Source organism: Humulus lupulus, chromosome 2 (genome assembly GCF_963169125.1).
Source record: "Humulus lupulus chromosome 2, drHumLupu1.1, whole genome shotgun sequence".
Classification (NCBI taxonomy): domain Eukaryota; kingdom Viridiplantae; phylum Streptophyta; class Magnoliopsida; order Rosales; family Cannabaceae; genus Humulus; species Humulus lupulus.
Window position 1 is genome coordinate 107,068,831 of NC_084794.1, and position 22,414 is coordinate 107,091,244.

Consider the following 22,414-nt stretch of genomic DNA (forward strand, 5'->3'; position numbering starts at 1 on the left):
CCACCCTTAGTAATATAACATCAAAAGGGGTTGTTAGTTGGTTTTTGAAAATTTCCTACAGCTTGGACTTGTTCCATAGGTATATTATTCATATCCATGGCAGGACATTGATTTAATGGATGAGCACTCCCACATGCCCCACATAAACTCTATACTTGCATGGTTTGAGCTGAAAATTTGCTCTGTTGTAGCTGCTTCGTTAAAGCTGCCACTTGCGTTGCAAGCATTGTGATGGAATCTAATTTAATCATACCTGCCACCTTCTTGGTTTGTCCCCTTTCAGTTGGCCACTGGTAGTTATTCATTGCCATCTTCTCTAGCAATTCATATGCCTCATTAGCACTCTTGCTCATGAACGCACCTCCTACTGCAGCATCTATTATGGTAGGAGTAGTACCATTCAACCCATTATAAAAATTATGGAGTAGCATCCACTTCTCTATACCATGATGTGGGCACTTCCTTAACAATTCTTTAAATCTTTCCCATGCATCATACAACGATTCCCCTTCTGTCTGGTAGAAATTATTGATTTCTCCTCTCAACTTTACAACTTTTGATGGAGGAAAAGCTTTACTAAGAACTTCTGGGCTAACTCCTCCCATGTTGTGATAGAATTAGCTTGCAGTGAAATTAGCCAACTCTTCACTCAGTCTCGTAGAGAGAATGGAAATAATCTAAGTCTGATCGCATCGTCACTCATCCCATTCATCTTAAATGTTGCACATAGCTCCAAAAAACTGGCTATGTGCAAATTAGGATCTTCTGTGGGCAACCCCCCAAACTGAGCAATTGACTGCACCATTTGTAATATTGCTGGCTTAATCTCAAAATTATTTGCAGCAATAGTGGGGTGTCTAATACATGAATGCACTCTTGTGACAGTAGGAAGTACATAGTCTCTATGCGTCCTTGGTCCTCATTCCACTCGAACCTTTGCAATATTTGGGATATTATTAACATTAGCAGCATTGTTTGTTGCATTTCCTTGATTCTCAGCCATGGAAAAATCCAACCTTTTCTTTATCTTTCGGTTTTGTCTGCACGTTCTTTCAAGTTCAAGATCGACCGGTATGAGTTCCTTTTTTTCTACTTCGTCACATATACCAATATTTCCTGAAACACAAGACAGCTTTGATTCGAATGAGTATAAAATATAAAAATCAAATTAGAACAAAAAATAATTACTTTTGATATTGGATATTAAGTCCCCGACAACGACGCCAAAAACTTTATCTGTAAAATATGCATGCAAGTGTACGTGGTCATGCCAAGTAATAAATTCCTGAAGAACGGATATCGTCCCACAGAGACTATTGACCAATTACCAATAATCGTTCTTTACTTTCTATTTGGCAAGTAAAATCAAGATGAATAGATCTAACTATAAACACAATTTCAATAACTAAAAACAAAACAATTAATCAAAGGATAAAAATCAATAACTAAAAACAAAACAATTAATCAAATGAATAATCCTTAGCTACTCCAACTAGGACATCCTCTCTATGCTTTATCAACTGTGAATCCCTCATCTGGCCCTCCTCTATTCTCTCCAACAGAGTGAGCTGCAAAGTAATATTGGCCAACCGACCCACTACCAACTCTATCTTTGCTCTGGTCATGTCTTCTACAAATTCCTTCGTTATCTGATTCGAACTAAACAATTGTCCTAGGCCCCTCCAACTCAAAGCGTCTGCCACTACATTGGCTTTCCCTGGATGATAAAGAATCTCACAGGCATAATCCTTTACCAACTCTAGAGAACTTATCTCTCTCATGTGTAAGTCCTTCTAGGTGAAGAAATACTTCAAGCTCTTATGATCAGTGTATATCTCGCACTTTTCTCCGTAAAAATAGTGTCGCCATACTTTCAGTGCAAATACCATCGCTGCTAACTCCAAATCACGAGTATGGTACCGCTGCTCGTATTCCTTAAGCTGTCGCAATGCGTAGGCAATGACCTTCCCAGTTTGCATCAACACACATCCTAACCCCAGTCTTGATGCATCACATTATACCACAAACTTATCTCCATCTGAAGGAAGACTCAGCACCGGAGCGATAATCAACCGTCACTTCAACTATTGGAAGCTATTCTCACATCCTTTGGACCACACGAACTTCAAGTTCTTCCGTGTCAACTCTGTTAAGGGTGTAGCAATCTTTGAGAACACTTCCACAAATCATCGGTAATACCTAGCCAACCCAAGGAAACTCCTAACCTCCGAGGCGTTCCTTGGCCTTGACCGATCCATAACTACTTCTACCTTGGCCGAATCTACCTTAATCCCGTCTCCACTGACAATGTGACCAAGGAACCGAAACTCACACTTCTTAAACTTAGCATACAACTGGTGCTCCCTCAATCTCTGTAATATTAATCGGAGATGTTGCTCATGCTCTGCCTCTGAGCGAGAGTAAACCAGGATGTCGTTGATGAAGAAATTCATGAAATAATCCAAATAATCCTTGAACACACTGTTCATCGGATCCATTAATGTTGCTGGGACAATGGTCAACCCAAATGACATAACTAGAAACTCATAATGCATGTACCTCATGTGAAAGGCCTTCTTTAGAATATCCTCATCCTTGATCATCAGCTGGTGATAACCAAATCGAAGATGAATCTTTGAAAACACTGTCTTTCCCTGCAACTAATCAAATAGGTCGTCTATTCTTGGTAGTGGGTACTTGTTTTTAATAGTCAGCTTGTTCAACTCCCTGTAATCTATACACATCCTTAGGGTTCCATCCTTCTTCTTCACAAACAAAACTGGAGCACCCCACTGTGAAAAACTAGGTCTGATAAATCCCAGGGCTAATAACTCCTGAAACTGTACCTTCAACTCTATTAGCTCTGCTGGAGCCATTCTCTATTGTTCCCTCGATATTGGTTCTGTACCTGGTGCCAACTCAAGGACAAATTCAATCCCCCGGTGCAGTGGCAGTCCTGGTAAGTCCTCAAGGAACACATCTAAAAACTCACATACCAATCTGGTCTCCTCTGGTCCCACTAGCATGACCCTATGGTGTCCACAACACTAGCTAGAAATCTTATACAACCTCCTTGTAATAGGTCTCTAGCCCTCAATGCTGATATCATGGGAATGCAGGGTCCATGCACAGTGCCACCAAAAACAAAGGGGTCCTCACCCTCAGGCTCAAAAGTCACCATCTTCTTCTTCCAGTCTATAGTCGTCCCATACCTGGCTAACCAATCCATTCCTATAATCATGTCAAAATCATCAATATCCAACTCAATAAAATCCACTGATAGTTCCCTATTGTCCACCATCACTAGCAATGACTTAACCCATCTCCTAGAATCTACCAGCTCCCCAGTAGGCAATAAAGTCCCAAACCCTGCAGTATAATAATCACATGGCATACACAATCTATCAATCACACTGCTAGAAACAAATGAATGTGTAGCACCAGAATCAATCAATACAGTATATGGAGTGCTAGCGCTAGAAAGCTGACTTGTCACCACCAAGGGATTAGCCTTAGCCTTAGCCTCTGCCTGAGTTAGGGCGAACACTCGAGTTGGAGTCAAGCTATCCACCTTCCTTAGTTCCTCTTTCTTCAATCTCAGGCAGTCTTTCTTGAGATGTCCAACCACCCCACACAAGTAACATGTTTTCACCCGACATTCGCCCAAATGGTGCTTTCTACACCTAGTGCACTCTGGGTAACTCCTCCATGTCTCACTGCTGCCCTGGACACCCCGACCCCTCCTATTAGGACCTGCAGTGGTTGAGGTGTCAAGGGTCTTCCTCTTCTAATCACTAGGGCCTTCACCCCTAATCGATCCTACAAATGGAGGCACTGCCCTTCGAACATCCCGTCGTGCAGCACTCTCCCTCCATATCTTGTTCATTGTCTCCTCAGCTATGAGGGCCTTCTCAACCACCTGGGCGTAAGTAGTCTCCCAAGATACTAATGTAATTCGCATATCCCAGGCTATCATAGCATTCAACCCCCGAACAAACCTGTCTTGCCTAGCTGAATCTATAGACACTAAGTCAGGTGCAAACTTTTCCAGCCTATCGAATTTCAGGGCATACTCAGTGACTGTCGCCTTGTACCAAACTGGTAAACTCGTTCACCTTATTCGCCCTAACGATATTACTGTAATACTTATGGTTGAACAGATCTCTAAACTCATCCCAACTCATGGTAGAAACATCTCGAGTCTGGAATGCCACCTCCCACCATATACGGGCATCATCCCAGAACATAAAGGTGGCACAAGCCACTCTGTCATTACCTACCACCCTCATAAAATCCAGGATGGAGGCAGTCAGTCTCATCCACTGTTCAGCCTTAAGTGGATCTGGTCCCCCCTCAAAGATTAAGGGATGTTATTTTATAAATCTCTCGTACAGCGGCTCCCACCTATTCTCAATCTTAGGCTGTTGTACGGCTGGTGCCACAACAAGTGGCAAGTCTGGTGCAACATTCCATGGCAAAACCTGCTGTCTCAGTAAGTGAATCTCTTCCTCTTGACTCTGAAGTCTAGCTTGCATATCAGTAAGCATCTGTTGCCAGTTCCCAAGGACTGGTGGAGGGTTCTGACCCTGGTTATCATCTCTAGCCTCGATCTCAGTGCCGGCTAGTAAAACTGATCGCCTTGGAGGTATAACTCTCCAAGTATATCTACAATCAACGACTCGACTGATTAGGCAATGATAACAAGTTTTTGAAGTCATCCCATGATCTAATGCCAACAATCAAGCAACAATATGCAATCACAATGCTAATAGGCATTCCAATAGTACTAAGATACAGTAGCAATGCAAATAAGCATGCCTTATCATGTGCATATAATAGTCAAGAGCCAGGCCTTATAAGTATATCTCATGCTTCCTAATAACCGGCAGATAAGACATTTATATTTCATTTGAGCAGTTAAACACATAATCACATATATAGTTACCAAACCCTGAGTCGAGCTTGTCTTTACCGGGGAGTGTACATGCCCAACCAGTCTTCCGGTACCCTTAAACATTGACCGCTCTGATACCAAGTTGTAATGCCCTGGATAGCCAAGACCATTACACTTTGTATTTTAAATAGTGTTAGACTTGCTAATCAAGTCATTTGGATATAAACGTATAACTGAGGATAATTAATGAATTAGGGTTTAAAGATTTTGATCATAAGAATAGTTTTTTTTCATTAAAAGGTTTGAGTCTCTACACAGGATCCCAAAAAATATAAGTGTTTACAAGGCATTTACTATTAGGGTTTTATGCCCTAATTAAAACCCAAATTTCTTTGAAATCCATTTATTATCAATAAAAGAATAGAAATCATTTTTTGACTTGGTCAATCACTTTGATCACATGTTTTATTTTCATGATTATTTGTTTAATATAAACTTCTATTAAATCCCGAGCATATAGCTAATCGTATTTATAGTGACGTAATCACAGCGAAATATAAATATGATTATATGTTCAAAATAAGTTAGTCCTAAGATTAGTCAGTGCACAAGATTTACACTGACTTGCCAATATATGATATGATCTACTTACACATTGTAGTGTTATATTTTTTCCAGAATATTAGCAAAGTAGATAAGATCGGATGTATTTGTTACATCACACTGGACCGATATTGACAGTAGATAGGATAAGTAAACATACCGCTATTATCTATTCTAGTCAATCATATAATTGACCATATGTCAATTCAATCACAATTCTGAGTGGTTAGTATTCTAACTGATTGTATTATTTGAGTTTTTTGACTTGTTCGTTACCATCTTACCCTACGGACTAGCCCATACTTACATCTTGGGAACTCGGTAGTATAATTGAGTGGGAGTGTTAATCATAGATATGAACATCTATAGCTTCTAATGAAAAAGTGAAATGATGGTTTCCTTTTAGTTTGGTTCAAGGTGTTAAATGATAGAGTTCTCATTTCAGTAATTAAATTAGTTTAATGAAATATCATTTACAAGGAACTAAATGTTTTAAGGATAAAATACAATGAGGGGTAAAAAAATATTTTAGTCTCATCTCATTGTAGACCGTCTATAGAGGATTAAGTGACAATTATGGTTGTAACAATGGATAATTAATAGCGTATCTATATTTGTCATAGAGCGTTCTATGAATTCAAGAGTGCAATTCTGAGTCTTTAGTGGAGTCGCGAGGAATTAATAAGTTAGTAAATTTATTTGTTAGATTTATGATAACTTATTGGAGCTTGATTTCATAGGCCCATGGTCCCCACTGTACCTTGGATAAAATCATCTAGATAGTCTCAATTAATTATCAATTAGAATTATCAAAGTTGACTAGGTCAATTTTGGATAGTTTCACAGAGTTATACAATTTTGAGAAGAAAAGGGAAATAAGGGAAGATTTATTAATTAAGATAAATTGGTATCTAAATTAATAAATAAGTTTAAATCAAGGTTCAAATTATAAATAATTAATTTGATAAAGGATTTAAATAATTATTTAATTAATTAAATTAATAGAAAATAATACAGGCCTTGATTTTAAGTCCAATGTGCTTATAATCAAATGAGAAATTTCACAGGCCTAAAGCCCATGATAATTTCGACCTAGGGTTGTTAATTGGCTATTATTTTATTTAGTTTTTAATTAAATAAATGACCTAATTGAGTCTATAAAACGAGGGTTAAGAGAGAAGTCAAAACATAAGTTGAAACACAAGTTTCTGATAGGTTTTAGATTCTCTCTAAACATAAGTCCTTTCTAATCCTCAATTTTTCTCTTCTATTCTTCTTCTCTCTGTATCTATCTCATGTGTTGAGAATTTCCCACTCTAGTCTAGGTGGTTCTAAGGATACTTTGGAAGGTTGTGAAGAAAATTTAAGGTCGGTTCAGTTTCTTGGTAATACTCTGCGACAGAAAGGATACAAGGGTTAGAGATTCTGAAGGAAAGACTCACTCATTCCGATGTCTATAATGTAAGTATTCTTATCATTATTTCTCCTTGAATTCAATTTTAGAAACATGTTCTAAGTTATCTCATATTAATTTGTTTAATATTCAATCTACATGAAAATAAATAAAGATCCTGTATGAGTTTCCTAACATTTACAACATCAAAATCAATTACAACGTAATCCAACCTAAGCAGCTGAATTAAGTTTGGCTCTAGTCCTTTTTGATCCCTCGGCTGTGGCGGTCGAGAAGCTGCAAATGTACACGCCGCCCCTAAAGCTCTCAAACTCATGGCTGGTCTAGCTTTCCTTTTCCCTTACCTACACCACATAGAACCCATGAGCCAAGGCTCAACAAGAAAACTTAAATCTACGGATTCAAATGAGTAACAGTATGTAAACAACAAACTTAGCAGTAGAAATATGCTCAACAAACACATAATCAAAATTTGGCAATCAATACTGTATAGACAAGTGCAATTGGCACTTCTGTTTATTTAGGCGATGTTCAGACCCAGCTCTCTTAGGCTAAGCTCTCAGATCTTATGGCTGACCTTGACTCTCTTAGGTCGAGCTACGTTTTGCACGCTTGATGTCAGCCCCAGCTCCTTTAGCCGCACTTTTAGATTAAATATAATCAAACACATAGATTGCATAATAAAATCAGATGCACCATACACAAGCATGCCTAATCGAATGATCAACTTTATTACCACAATCATATCCATTTACAGGGGTCCAAGCCCCGATTACAACCAGGGTGCAGTTTTCTTACCTCGAGTCCTGAGCAGAAAATGTATGTCGATCCCGAGCACGATCCCTATTCCAGAGCCCTAGAGGTATAACCTAGTCACAATACAATAATGGATAACCATCAATCACTTAGACTATTTAAGAGCTTCAAGGTAAATTTCTAGCCTTCAGGACCTCGAATTCTACTAAACCGGGTAGTAGAATCCTTCTCAAGCCTTTAAGTTTGAGTTCTCGAGCTTAAAACCCCCCATTTTGCCAACATTCTCAATTTGAGCCGCGACGCCCCTCAATAGCATCGTGGCCCTCTACAAGTCAGAAAACCTCCTAAGTCCATTTTCTAGACACGCGCCGCGGCACAACCCACCCAATGTCGCAGCGCTAAGGCGGTTTAGAGAACCCTCTTAGGCTTCTGAGTTCATGTAGGTCGCGATTCTCCAAGAACATCACCGCGGCGCGACCCCACGAACTCAGAATTCCCAGCACTTTTCCTGCGTTTTCCCCGAGCTAAGATCATCTGAATTCACCCTAAATATTAACCCAAGCCACAATTGAGTCTAGAATTCTCAACAACACAACATAGGCATCATTTATACCCCAAAAACCAAACCACAATCTTACCATAACTCAACAACCAAAGCTCGAACTAAAATTCAGTCAAAACTTAAACTAATCAGAGTATTCACAACAAAACTCAAGTTATAAAGCTTACCTCAGTAGTGATTTCGACCCCTTCATTGAACCTCAATTAATCCCAGCCTTCAACCTTCAATTTCCTAAACCAAGCTCCTTCAAAATGACTCAAGCCCCAGCTAAGCTTTAAGGGAGAGAGGGAAATGTGAGAGAGAGAATGGCTGAGAGTGTTTTCGTTATGTTTCCCTTAGTTTCTAAGGTCCTCTAGTCTAATTAAGTCCAGCCAAGGCTAGAAAAGGACCATAATGCCCCTCATCCAAAAGTTTCCCTTCAATGCCCTCAAGCAAAAAACGTTCATTAGCCACATTTCCCACTAATCCTCGAATTGCACTATATAAATCTTTGACTTATCCTGACATACCCAAGTAATCACCAAATAACTACCCATCACTCGATAAATTCTGACTATGCACTAAGTTCCCCAAATTACCCCTAGGCTTACCCCGAGCCAGGTACTTAACCCCGTTGTGACTTTTCCTTTAACCTGCTCACTAGGATCTCCTTAAGTTGAATATTGCAAATATATCCACGTAATAATTTGGTCTTAATCACATAACACTTATAATTATATTTATACCCCCAACGGGTCAAAATTACAAATATTCCCTTATTAACAAAAATGGGCCCACATGCATATTTAATACACATAAACATGCATATATATTCATATCACCATATAAATAATGTATACCACATAATCACACATATATTCAATTAATTTCACATAAAAATATAATTATGCCCTCCTGGCACACTAATCAAGGTACTAAGCCTTATTAGCAAATTTGGGATGTTACACGAATTGTCTGGGCATAACTTTCTAGAGCCTTTCTACTTCCACCTACTAGGTGTGGTTGTAACGACAAAAAATTACTAATAAGGCTTAAGGGCCTTGATTAGTGTGCCGGGAGGGCATAATTAGTTTATGTGTGATTTAAATGATTAAATGCATGATTATGTGATAAGCATGTCGAAATGATTATTTGGATATATGAGATGCATGATTAAGAGTATTAGTATGCATGTAGGCCCTGTTTAGATTATAAGGGCATATCTGTAATAAATTGTTGAGACCACATTATTATGTGGATATATTTGTAGCTTGTGGCACGAGGTGATCCTAGTGAGCAGTTTAGCAAAATAGTCACGGTGGAGATTTATATCCGGTTCGGGGGGAGCCTGGGGGTATTTCTGGGAACTTGGGAAAATATACTAAAGACTATTTGACATTGGGAAAAATAATTGGTGATTAATTAGATGACAGGATTTAAGCGGTAATTATTTGGGACACTCGAGGAATTAGCAGGAATTGGGAGAAAATGACCAAAATGCCCTTAGAATGTTTAAAGGCTTAGGTTTAAATGGGAGGGAAAAATGGTCATTTGATGGTTAAAAAGGGGATAAGGGTCATTTTTTCTTTTGGTCTTAGTGGGATTTGTAGAATGTGTTAGAAACGGAAAGAAAGAAAGAAAGAAGAAAAACAGAGACTCCTTTTCCCTCTCCCTATCGATCACATTCTCTCTCACTCTCCTTGAGGATTTTTGAAGCTGTAACTCAGAGGAAGCTTAGGCTGGAGCTTGGGGCTAGGGTCCTTGGTGAAGCTAGCAGATTTAGCAGGAATCAGCTACCCAATTGAGGTAAGGTTTAAAGGTTTTGATGAGTTTTTCTGAGCTTTGTTAGAGTTGATTTTTGAACTTGGGTTTTGGATGGAAGTTAAGGGAATTAAGCTTTGGGAACTGAGGAGCTAAAGGCTGGAAGGACTTAGAGGGAAACCTAGGGTCGAATTCCCCATTAAAGGTAAGGATTTCTGAGCTTGACCATTTGAGTTGCTGGGTTGATTCTGGTTTTTCTGATGAGTTCCTGAGTGTTAAGTTCAATTCTTGTTTTCTTTGTTTGATGGTGCATGTGGCCAAATTTAAGGTTGTTGGGCTATGTGGGATGATATGTAGTGGATGTTAGGCTTATTTTGAAGTGTAGTTGAGGTTTGGAGGGGTTTCAAGGAGTTTTGGCTCAGGGAATTTTGAAGGAAAACTCAGGGAAATTTTCAGTGCTGTTTGTAGCGCTAGTAGTAGAGCGCTACAACGCTATGCCTGGGTTGTCTGGGGGGATTTTTCCTTTTCTTGTAGCGTTGTAGCGCCCACCTTGTGGCGCTATAGCGCTACCTTGCCCTCAGAAGTGGATTTTTGGGTATTTTCTTAGGGTTTTCGCCTGGGGGTTCAGGGTTTGATTCCACCACCCCGTTTGGAGGAATTAGGGCTTCTCGAGGGCTCAGAATTGGTTCTGAGGTTAGGTTACAGGATTGAATGTTAATGAGGGTTCCATGTTGCGCTTGTGACTAGGTGTACGCTAGGGCTCGGACGGGATCGTGCTCGAGGATCGTCTCAATTAATTAAAGCGCTCGGAATCAAAGGTAAGAAACTACACCCGTTTATGTGATTATGTTGGGACTAAGAGCTCCCTATATTTTAATGTGATGTCATGAGATGGTATTATGCCATGGGGACATGTGATAAACGCCCCAAGAGTGCCGGAATCAATATTTGCGCACAGAGCATGACTCGGCCACTGGTAGCTGAGGTTAAGTACATAATCACTGAGCTCGGCCTAAGCGAGCTGGAGTCAGTGGGATAATCAGAGGGTGCGGCCTAAAGGCGCCAACCCTGGATTTTAGTGTGACATGTTTATTGTTGTTTAAACTGATGATTGTGACGAGTTTGTTATTTGAATAAATGATTACTAGTTTGTGGATTGATATCACTATTTATGTGAGCAATATGACTTGTTGTATATCTGATTGATGCTTTGTGAATTATCTGTCTGTTGGTTGTTGCTTATGCTATGCATTGCAGTTTTCTTGCTGGGCCTTGGCTCACAGGTGCTACGTGGTTCAGGTAAAGGCAAGGGCAAGGTGGACCAGTCCTGAGTTGGAGAGCTTTGAGGCTGAATGTACATAGTCAAGTGATCGGCCGCCACGACCGAGGAGTGGTACAGGACATGAGAACCTTAAATGTCTATTTTGCCCTTAGAGAGGCTAGTAGCAGTATATAACTTGGAAATTTTTGTAAACTGTCTTTTACACTCTATTTCTTTTGGGATCCCATGTATGAAATGTTATTAAAATGAAATGTATCTTTTATGACCAAAATATTTTAACCCTAGTTCAATTATAGCTTCAGTAACACGTTTCTAAATAAATGACTTGGTTAGCAAGTCTTGCACCTTTATAAACACACAGTGTAGCGGCCTTGGCTACCCAGGGCATTACAGTGGTCTTCCACAGATCATGTCTAAATGACCAACTACTGGGGCTGGTTGTAGTGGTTGTGCTGGTGCATCTATATTGGGTGCAACAACCTGATTCTATTCGACAAGATGTTGAATATATCTTCTCATGGCCTGGTGATTTTTCTGGATGAGAAATTTGATTTCATCCTTGAGCTGGTCACACTCATTGGTGTCATGTCCGTAGTCGTTATGAAAGCAACACAACTTGTTCGTGTCTCTCTTACTAATATCTTTCCTTATAGGATTGGGTTTCCTATAAGGCACTTCAGCCTGTGTAGCTTGAAAGACTTCTGCTTGTGACCCTAAGAGCGTAGAATAGGTGCTAAAATGAGGAGTGTATTCTCGTGGCTTATCATTGGTTTTTTCCTGTTTGTTATCATTATTGTTGCCACCGTTGGAATTATTACTTCAATTGCCACCATTCTGGTTTTTCTTATTACCATTGCCATTGGTTGTCTAGTTCTGGTTAGGTGCACTTGTATTTTTTGCTGGAGCAACACTGGTGCCTACTTGGTTAGCATGATCTACTCTTCAAATAGCTTATTCCAGCTTAATGAACTTGTCGGCTCGATTTAAAAAGTATCTAGTTGAGTAGACGGTCTTTCTTTTGAGATCAGTCCATGGAGGACCTTTTACTTGGATCCCAGTCATGATGGCCATCAGTTTTCCATCATCACTTACTGTTTTTGACCTAGCAGCTTCTTGCATGAGCCGCTGCACATAGTCCTTAAGAGGTTCGTTAGGCCCTTGCTTGTTGTCGACAAGGTCGTTGAGCTCAGATGGTGGGATACGAGCAACAAAGAATTGTGAGTAGAAGAGTCTCACAAATGTATCCCAGGATCTAATGGTTCTTCGTCCTAGCTTGAAGAACCACTGTTGAGCAGAATCATCTAGTGCAGCAAGGAAAGTCCTACAATGGGCATCATCTCTTACTCCTTGAAGATTCATTTGTATTTCAATGTAGTTGATGTGTGAAATTGGATTTTCTTTTCCATAATACATTTTCCAAGTTGGCATCTTGAACTTGGGAGGGATTGTAAGAGCATTGATTCGTTAAGAGAAATGATATCCTTTCCTTTTCTCTATATCAATATCAGTGAGTTTTGGAGTAATTAGCTCCCGAATCATCTGAGTAATGGCATCTAGTTGAGCTTGGATTGCTGGAGAAACTATTGTCATGCTTGCTGGAGAAGCTACTGGGATTGCATCAGCTCCTACTTGTCATGCAGGATGGATTACTGGTGCAACGAGTCCTTCAACATTAGAACCATTGCCTTCTCGGGGATGGTCAAGGACATCTCGCAGGTCAGGTCCTCTATTCCCAACATTTTGTCTATCTTCTCGAGGATGGCCAAGAGGTGGTCTCTCTGGAAAATTTGTTGGCTTTTACTGCCTTGGTGTGAGAAACGATCCTTCAGCCTGCACATTTCCCTAAGTGGGATATCTTGAGGCCCAGGTGGCCTTAGCAAATAAATTGTCCTCTTGGATGCCCATCATTGTGATGGTCATCATAATATTGATAGTCATGGGGTTGGCAGTATCGACTATCCCCCATCATCATCGTAACCATCTCTGTAAGTTGTTTAATAACTACTACTGGCTTTTTATCCATCTCTTTGAGCTGCTGCCCGACTCTCATGCATGGCAATGAATTGTTCTTGCATTTGTCCCACAACTTCTTTAAGCTGTTCAAGGTCGAGGTTCAGATCTTCCCCTAAGTCCACATGGGGTTCATCATGCCCAAATGTGGTTGGTTGAGGTAGGTTTCCAGGAGGAAGAACCAGATGAGTGGGACGTAAAGGAGGGATTTGGCCGCTCGAGGGGCGACCAAGATGTCTAGTGTTAGGGTTCCCCCTTGTGGTTCTTGACTTTGGCTTCTAGTAGTGATATCCATTATCTTAGATGGATCTAGTAAAGTGGGATCTTAGATTTCAACTATCAATGAAAGTACCAAAATGTTAACCAACGTTTTGGTCAATGACACTGATTCAATTTATACGACATGAATTAATAAAAAGAACTAAAATCAAGTAAACAACACTCAAAATTTTATAGTGGTTCAGCCCCCAAGAGTTTGTAATAACCTACGCCCACTTGCACTTTTATTAATCAAAGAAGTCTTAGACTCATGATCAAGAAAAAACAGGGCTCAACTGAGTTTCTCAAGCCAGAGAGAAAAGGAATACAATTCAGTAGGGTTTTGTATGTACAGTGCGCACAAATCCAGCCTTTTTCTAATGATTGAGAGAGATTTCTATTTATAGAGTCTCTTAATAGGCTATGGGCCCTTAAAAATTAACCTAAGCCTTACACGTGTAGTGTGGGATTGTTACAACTGACTACAAGTTCAAATAATGCAAAAGTAATATAATTGAAATATCGGTTACATAAATATCTTGGGATATTTTGCACTATCTCGTGAAATCCAGATCTTTGGGTGAAAAATGTGTCATACAGTGAGCAGGTCTATCTTCGAGCAGCATCATATTACAACACCAATCTTCTCCTCTTGAGCAAGTTCTGATGTAGTTCTTATGAGCAACTGCTCTTTTTTCGATATGCTTTATGCATTAATTGTTGATTATATTCACGTGTCCATTTTCCAAGTAAAAAATTAAGTTAACCACTTATTAATGCCCCTAAATAGTCATGGATGGGGAGAGTGGCACCGACTAGGATGTGGAAGGGCGACCAGGTGCTAAATTCACCACCAAGAAGGTTTGTGTGCTGGTCGATTCGAGGAGTGACCATGATTATTCCCCTGATTCCATACCTTCTAGGGTACTTCTCGAGGAAAATGCTCGAGAGTATGCTTGTAATGCCATGGTTAGCCAAGACCATTACATTGTGTATTTCAAATAGTGTTAAACTCGCTAAACGAGTCATTTGGCCATAAATGTGCATCTAAATGTGATTAATGGTCCAGGGTTAAAAATTTCGGTCAAAAGGAATAGATATTTCATTTAAACGTTAAGTTGTACATGTGATCTCATAATAAACGTTTACAAAGTTGTTTACAGTTCAAAAAGGGTAATTACAACTCAAAAGTTACAACCTACCGACCTAAGCGGCAAAAATAGGGTTTAACCATAGTTCCTCTAAGAAATCTTGGTCGTGGTGGTCAAGCGGCCGCATATGTACACGTCGCCACCTAAGCTCTCAAACTTATGGCTGGTCCAGCTTCCCTTTCCGCTTACCTACACCACATAGCACCCGTGAGCCAATGCCCATCAAGAAAACTTAAACATGCTCATAAGCAGTGAATAACACATTACCAAACCATAATAAGCATGCCTAGCAGTAATAACCCTACTCATGCATGCATACAATTCATATAAACGACTACAGTGTCATATGGGGTCAGCTGCCCTAATTGCATGATTAATGAATCATTCTAGGGCTCCTTGCTTAAAACACATGATTAATAAATCACGTTGGGGCTCAGCGCCCCTAGGATATGGGACTAATAAGTCACCCTGGGGCCCATTGCCCTATCCTCTATATAACCAGCTTTAGAGCTTGCCTAGTGTACCTAGCGCTTATTTTCCACGACCATTGGGTCAAACAAGCGTATAATGCGCTCATAATTAGATCTAACCATGTCGACCAGTGCTCAGCGTGCCATTGCCGCCCTCGACTCATAAGACAATGCTTTTCTCAATTAAATAATGTAAATAAGCATATATAATATACCAAATATCTAGATACAGAGCATTCAACATGCTTAATCAATAAATCACAGGCATAATCATAATCATGCACATTTACAGGGGCCAATGCCCTAATCGAATCTATATTCCACATTCAGGCCAAGCCCTAATCATGTACATCACATGTTGGGTGGAGTTTTCTTACCTCAGGTTCGAGTGTAAAGTAAAATAAGAACGACCCTTGAGCACGATCCTGATCCCGAGCCCCTAGCGATAACCTAGTCACAACCAAGTATAGAATCCCATAAAAATGAGTAAATAAAGGGTTTCAGACCGAGTCCTAGCCTCCGAGACATCGAATCCTACTAAACTTAGTAGTAGGATCAATCTTGAGCCCTTAGGTATGAGTTCCTACACTCAAAACCTCCCCAAGGCCCAAAACCCCTTAAGCGTCGCGGCCCCTAAGCATTCGAGCCGCAGTGCACCCTAATAGGCGTCGCGGCTCAAAAGCCTCAAAGTCACAGCTTCTCCCTCGATCAAGAGAGCCGCGATGCCCCAAGAACAGGGTCGCGGCTTAACATGTATACTCTGTTTTTCCTCCATTTTTCTCATGCCAAATTCCTCCATAAACCTAACCAACACATATCCAAATCCCAAAAACAAAGTTCCCAATCAACTCAGCAACCCAAAACCATCAAAACCCAAGTTTCAAAAAATTCAAAAGCTCATCAAAACCATAAAATGCAATCAAAGCTTAAGTACTCAAGAACTTAGAACTTAAAGCTTGGATTACCTCTGATTAAGTCATTTTCCAATTAAATCCTCCGGCTATCAATCTTCTAATCTTTCCTAGAATCGTTATGACATTAACCTTGCTTGAATCCGAGCCCTAAAATTTGAGTTTCCTTCGAAAATGCAACAAGCGGTAAAAGGGAAAATGGGAGTCATAGAGAGAAATTGTTTGAACGTATTTCTACTTCTGTCAGGTCACTTTGAGCTCAAGTAACCTTAAGTAAATCCCAAGGCTCAGGGTACCCAAAATGCCCCCAAGGGTAAAATAGTCAAAATTCCCATAATTCCCTCCTAATCTCACTAACTCTACATATATCCTCCAATATTCATTCCCATTACCCAATATCCCGGTAATGTACTAAATACCCACCATATCCCTTGACTCACCTTGAGTCAAGTATTGATCCCATTGTGACTTTCCCGCTAACTTTCTCCCTTGGATCGCCTCAGGCCGAGTAACCCAAATATGTCTAGATAATAATGTGGTCTCACACATATATCACATATATGCCAAATATACCCATAACAGGCCAAATTACAAAAAAATATCTTCTGATAAGAAACGGGCCCACATGCATATCTAATACACCTAAACATGCATATCAAGCCATATCACAATATAACTCGCATAATCATATAATAACACCCATATATATCCCATAAGCACATAATTTCCATAATTTGCCATCCTGACCCCCTAATCAAGGCCTTAAGCCTTATTAGGTAATTTGGGATGTTACAACTATCCCCCCCTTACAGGAATTTTGTCCTCGAAATTTTACCTGAATAGCTCGGGATACTGATTCTGCATATCTGACTCTAGCTCCCAAGTCTCTTCCTCAACCTTGGTGTTCCTCCATAATACCTTAACCAAAGGAGTAGTCTTGTTCCTCAAGACCTTGTCCTTCTTTTCTAGTATCTGGACTAGTTGTTCCTCATAGGAGATATCTGCCTTAAGCTTCAGATCCTCGTAACTCAATACATGAGTCACGTCTGACACATATTTTCGAAGGACCGAAATATGAAATATATTGTGTACGATCGACAGTGCCGGAGGTAAGGCCAACCTATAGGCCACCTGACCAATCCTTTCTAGGATCTCAAATGGTCCTACAAATCTAGGGCTCAACTTGCCCTTCTTCCCAAATCTCCTCACCCCTTTCCATGGTGAGACTCTAAGGAAGACATAGTTTCCCACTTGGAAGTACACGTTCCTACATTTGGGATTAGCATAACTTTTCTATCTGCTTTGAGTAGTAAGCATCCAAGTTCTGATCTTCTCAATAGCCTCATTGGTTCTCTGAACTGCCTCAGAAACCAAGTATTTCCTTTCTCCTGTCTCATCCCAATGAATGGATGATCTACATTTCCTACCATAAAACATCTCATAAGGACCCACCCCAATGGCCGATTGATAGCTGTTATTGTAGGAAAACTCTATCAAAGGAAAATACTTACTCCGAGACCCTTCAAAGTTTAGCACACATGCTCGCAGCATGTCCTCTAATATCTGTATCGTCCTCTCAGATTGTCCATCAGTCTGAGGATGATAGGAAGTATTGAACTTCAACTGTGTACCCATAGCCTTCTGCAAACTTCCCCAAAACTAGGAAGTAAATGTAGGGTCCCGATCTGACACGTTTGACCTCGGAGTCCCATGAAGGCGCACTATCTCTCTCACATAGAAATTTGCATACTGGTCCACTGTATATAAGTTGTCCTCACTGGTAAAAAGTGTGCTAATTTGGTGCATCGATCCACGATAACCCACACTGAATCATGTTGACCCACAGTCCTAGGTAATCCTACCATGAAATCCATCGTGATGTCCTCCCATTTCCACTTTGGGATGTCCAGAGGCTGTAATAGCCATGCTGGTCTCTAATGCTCAGCCTTGACCTGTTGACATGTCAAGCACTTAGGCACATATTTTGTCACATCCTCTTCATCCCAGGCCACCAATATAGCGATCTCACATTCTAATACATCTTTGTGGTGCTTGGATGCAAATAGTAAGGGGTAGTATGAGATTCATCCATAATCTCCCATCAGATAACAGTGTTTATCAGAACACAGATCTAAGCCTTATACCTCAGCAAGCCTATATCTGACACTGTATAATCCCTAGACACTCCAGTTAGGACGTCCCCTCTGATCTTTGTCAGTTGTGGATCACCCAACTGAACTTCCTTTATTCTCTCCAATAGTGTAGACTGTAGCATGATGTTGGCCAACTGGGCAACCAACAACTCTATTCCAGCTCTGGTCATATCCTTTACCAACTCCCTGTAAATCTGTCTTGCACTGTATAATTGTCCCAGACCCTTCTGGCCCAAGGCATCTTCCACCACGTTGGCCTTTCCTGGGTGATACAAGATTTCACAATCATAATCCTTCACAAACTCTAGCCAATGCCTCTGTCTCATGTTCATGCTTTTTCTGTGTGAAAAAGTACTTCAGGCTCTTGTGGTCAGTGTATATCTCACATTTCTCCCCATAAAGGTAATGTCTCCATACCATTAATGTAAAGACCACTGCTGCCAACTCTAGATCATGAGTAGGGTATCTATGTTCATACTCTTTCAACTGACATGATGCATAAGCAATCACCTTCCTCGATTGCATAAAAACACAACCCAAACCTTGTTGTGAGGCATCGCATTGTACTAAAAACTTCTCTTGATTTGTTGGAAGACTCAGAACTAGAGTTATGATCAATCCCTGCTTCAGTTCCTGGAAGTTGTTCTCACACTTATCTGACCACACAAACTTCTGATTCTTGTGTGTCAATTCCGTAAATGAAGTAGCAATCCTTGAGAACCCTCCCACAAAATTCCTAATAACCTACCAATCCAAGGAAGCATATGATCTCTGAGGCGTTCCTTGGCCTTTTCCAATCTCTGACTACCTCAATCTTGGCTAGGTCCACATTGATCCCATCGCTACTAAGAATGTGACAAAGGAAAGTCACCTGAGGTAACTAGAACTCACACTTCTTGAACTTTGCAAACAGTCTATGTTCCCTCAGCCTTTGTAGAACCAACCTGATATACTGCTCATGTTCTGACTCTGATTGAGAATAAACTAGAATATCGTCGATGAAGACAATCATAAACCGATCTAGATAGTATTTGAACACCTGGTTCATCAAATCCATAAAAGCAATTGGGGCATTAGTCAACCCAAAGGACATAACTAAGAACTCATAATGCCCATACCTGATACGAAAAGCAGTCTTCGGTATATCTCCCTCCTTAATCCTCAGTTGGTGATAACCAGTCGAAGATCTATCTTTGAGAATACTCTCTTAACCTACAATTGATCAAACAAGTCATCTATCTTTGGCAGAGGATACTTGTTCTTAATTGTTAACTTGTTTAGTTCCCTGTAGTCAATGCACATTCTCAGATAACCATCCTTATTCTTTACAAACAAGACCCCATGGTGAGAAACTGGGTCTAATAAAACCCAAGTTTAACAACTCATGCAGTTGTACCTTTAGTACTTTTAACTCTGCTGGGGCCATTCTTTAAGGTGCCCTAGACACTGGCTTCGTCCCCGGTGCCAATTCAATAACAAATTCTATCTCTCTGTGTGGCGGCAACCCTGGTAAATCCTCTAGAAACACATCCAGAAACTCACAGACTAGTATAGTCTCCTCTAGTCCCACTGGAACGACTTGAGTGGTATCTACAATAGTGGCTAAGAATTCTATGCAACCACCTTGCAATAGATCTCTAACCCTCAATACAGATATCATAGGTACACGGGGTCCATGCATAGGGCCAACAAATACAAAAGGATCCTCACCCTCAGGTTCAAATGTTACCATTTCCCTTCTGTAGTCTATGGTTTCCCCATACTTCACTAATCAGTCCATACTTAAAAGCATATCAAAGTCAGTCATAACCATCTCTATTAAATCAACTGACAACTCTCTGTCCTCCACTTTCATTGGCAATGATCCGACTCATCTTCTGGATACTACTAAAACTCCAGTGGGAAATAAGGTCTCGAACCCCACAACATAATAATCACATGGTCTACACAGTCTATCAATAATTCTACTAGCAACAAAAGAATGTGTAGCACAAGAATTAATCAAAACAATAGAAGAGGTTCCAGCACTAAAAAGATGACCTGTGACTACTGAGGGACAAGCCTCAAATTCTACCGTTTCAATGCGAACACTCCAGCTAAGGTCGAGTTGTTTGCCTTTCTTGCCTTTGGGCAATCTTTCTTTAAGTGTCCCACTATCCCGCACAAAAAGCAAGCCTTTGCCTGACACTCCTTTATATGGCGCCTTTTACATCTGGCGCACTCTGGAAAAGTCCTCCAACCCTCATTGCCGCCTTGGCAGCCTATCTAAATACCGTGTGGTCTCATGTCAGGGCCTGGAGCTGGAAAGGCATCAAGAGCCTTCCTTTTCTGATCATTGGGGCCCCCGCCCCTACCTGAACTCATAAATGGAGGTCCAGCCCTCCTAGTATCTCTCCTAGTTTCATTCTCATGCCATATTTTAGTCTTTGCGCCCTCAACAGTAAGGGCCTTCTCTACTACCTGTGCATAAGTAGTCACTCCTAGCACAATAGTGATACGAACATCCCGGGCTATCATAGGTTGTAGCCCCTGGAGAAACCTTTCCCTTCTGTTCCCATCAGTGGGCACCAGTTCCCCAGCAAACTTTGCTAATCTGTCAAACTTCAAGGCATAATCGGTCATTGACATTGTAACGACCCAAAATCACTAATAAGGCTTAAGGGTCTTGATTAGTGTGCCAAGATGGCATAATTGGTATATGTGTGATTTAGTGGTTTAATGCATGATTATGTGGCATACATGATTAATATGATTATATGAGTATGTGACATGCATGTTTGTGAATATTAGATATGCATGTGGGCCCTTTGTAGCTTATAAGGGCATATTTGTAATTTTAGCCCGTTGAGGGCATAAATGTGATTATATGTGATAAATTGTTGAGACCACATTATTATGTGGATATATTTGCAGTATATGGCTCAAGAAGATCCTAGTGAGCGGATTAGCGAAATAGTCACAGTGGGGTTTAATACCCAGCTCGAGGGAGCCTAGGGGTAATTTTGGGAATTTAGAGAATATATCAAGAATTATTAGATACTAAATAAGTGAATGGTAATTAATTGAAATGACAGGATTATTGGGTAAATATTAGGAACACTTGATGAGTTAGAGGGAACTGGGGGAAAATGACTATTTTACCCTTAGAATAATTAAAGGATTAAGTACGATAGAAGGAGCATATTAGTCATTTGCTAGGCAGGGGATAAGCTTAGTAATCCTTAGGATATACTCTGAAACTTAGGGAAAAATAGAGGAAACCAAAAGCTGAAGGAAAGCAAGTGAACACTCTTTCTCTCTCCATCTCACAATTTCACTCTCTTTCTCTCAATCTTGAAGGAGTTGAAGCTTTGATACTTGGATAATTGAAGGAGCATAGGCTGGGGAATTGAGCTAGAAACTGAAGGGAAAACATAGGAAGAAAAGGGGCAGAAGCTTGGGCTTGAAGTTGAGATTTTGAAGGGAATTTAGATGAGTTGAAGCTGTGGAAACCAGAGGGTTTAGTTGGAATTTAAGCTCAAGGCTTGGAGGTTGTATCTTGGGAAGATTCAATCACAATTGAGGTAAGTTTTCATCACTAGCCATGTTAAAGAATTATGGTATTTTAGTAGAATTAGACTGGGTTTTTTTTGGGTGATTATGGCTGATGAATTGGGATAGTGATTTTGGTATAGTTGCAAAGGTTTTGGTGTCTAAAATTGTGTGATTTAATCTTGAATTCATAGCTAGCTTGGTGTTGAATTAGGGAGGTTTGTTAGGGGGAATTTTGGGGAGAGTTGGCTGGGAGAAGCATGTGAAAAACCCAGATTTTCTAGGCTCGAAGGGGGCGCGCCGCGACCCAACCCTTGGGCACCGCGGCACATGTGGCCTTCTGACCCTAGGATGCTCTCTGAGACAGGGGCGCGCTGCAACCCACTAAGCCAAGTCACGACCTAGGTCCCCTTTGGCTTGGGTCCTTGCTCTCTGACTTGGGGGCAAGTTCTAAGCCAAGTCACGACCTGCCTAGGGATTTTATCTATAGAATTGTTTCTAGAATTGGTAAGGCTTGGGGGTTCAAACCTAGGCTCTCGGGATCATTTCTACTGTCTGGTTTAGTAGAAATTGAGGTCCTGGAGGCTAGTTTCTATCTTCTAAGTATTTATTTGGATTGGAAGTTAACAATAACCCATTGGACATTGTGACTAGGTTTATCACCAAGGCTCGGGACTGA

At 40.5% G+C, this 22,414-nt stretch overlaps 1 non-coding gene across 1 annotated transcript; it reads left to right on the forward strand.

Annotated features, from left to right (window-relative positions):
• Window positions 1–441: 441 nt before the first annotated feature.
• On the forward strand, window positions 442–548 carry LOC133820754 (small nucleolar RNA R71). Its single transcript, XR_009887154.1, has one exon. It is a non-coding gene; the product is annotated as a small nucleolar RNA R71 (small nucleolar RNA).
• The last annotated feature ends 21,866 nt before the right edge of the window (window positions 549–22,414 follow it).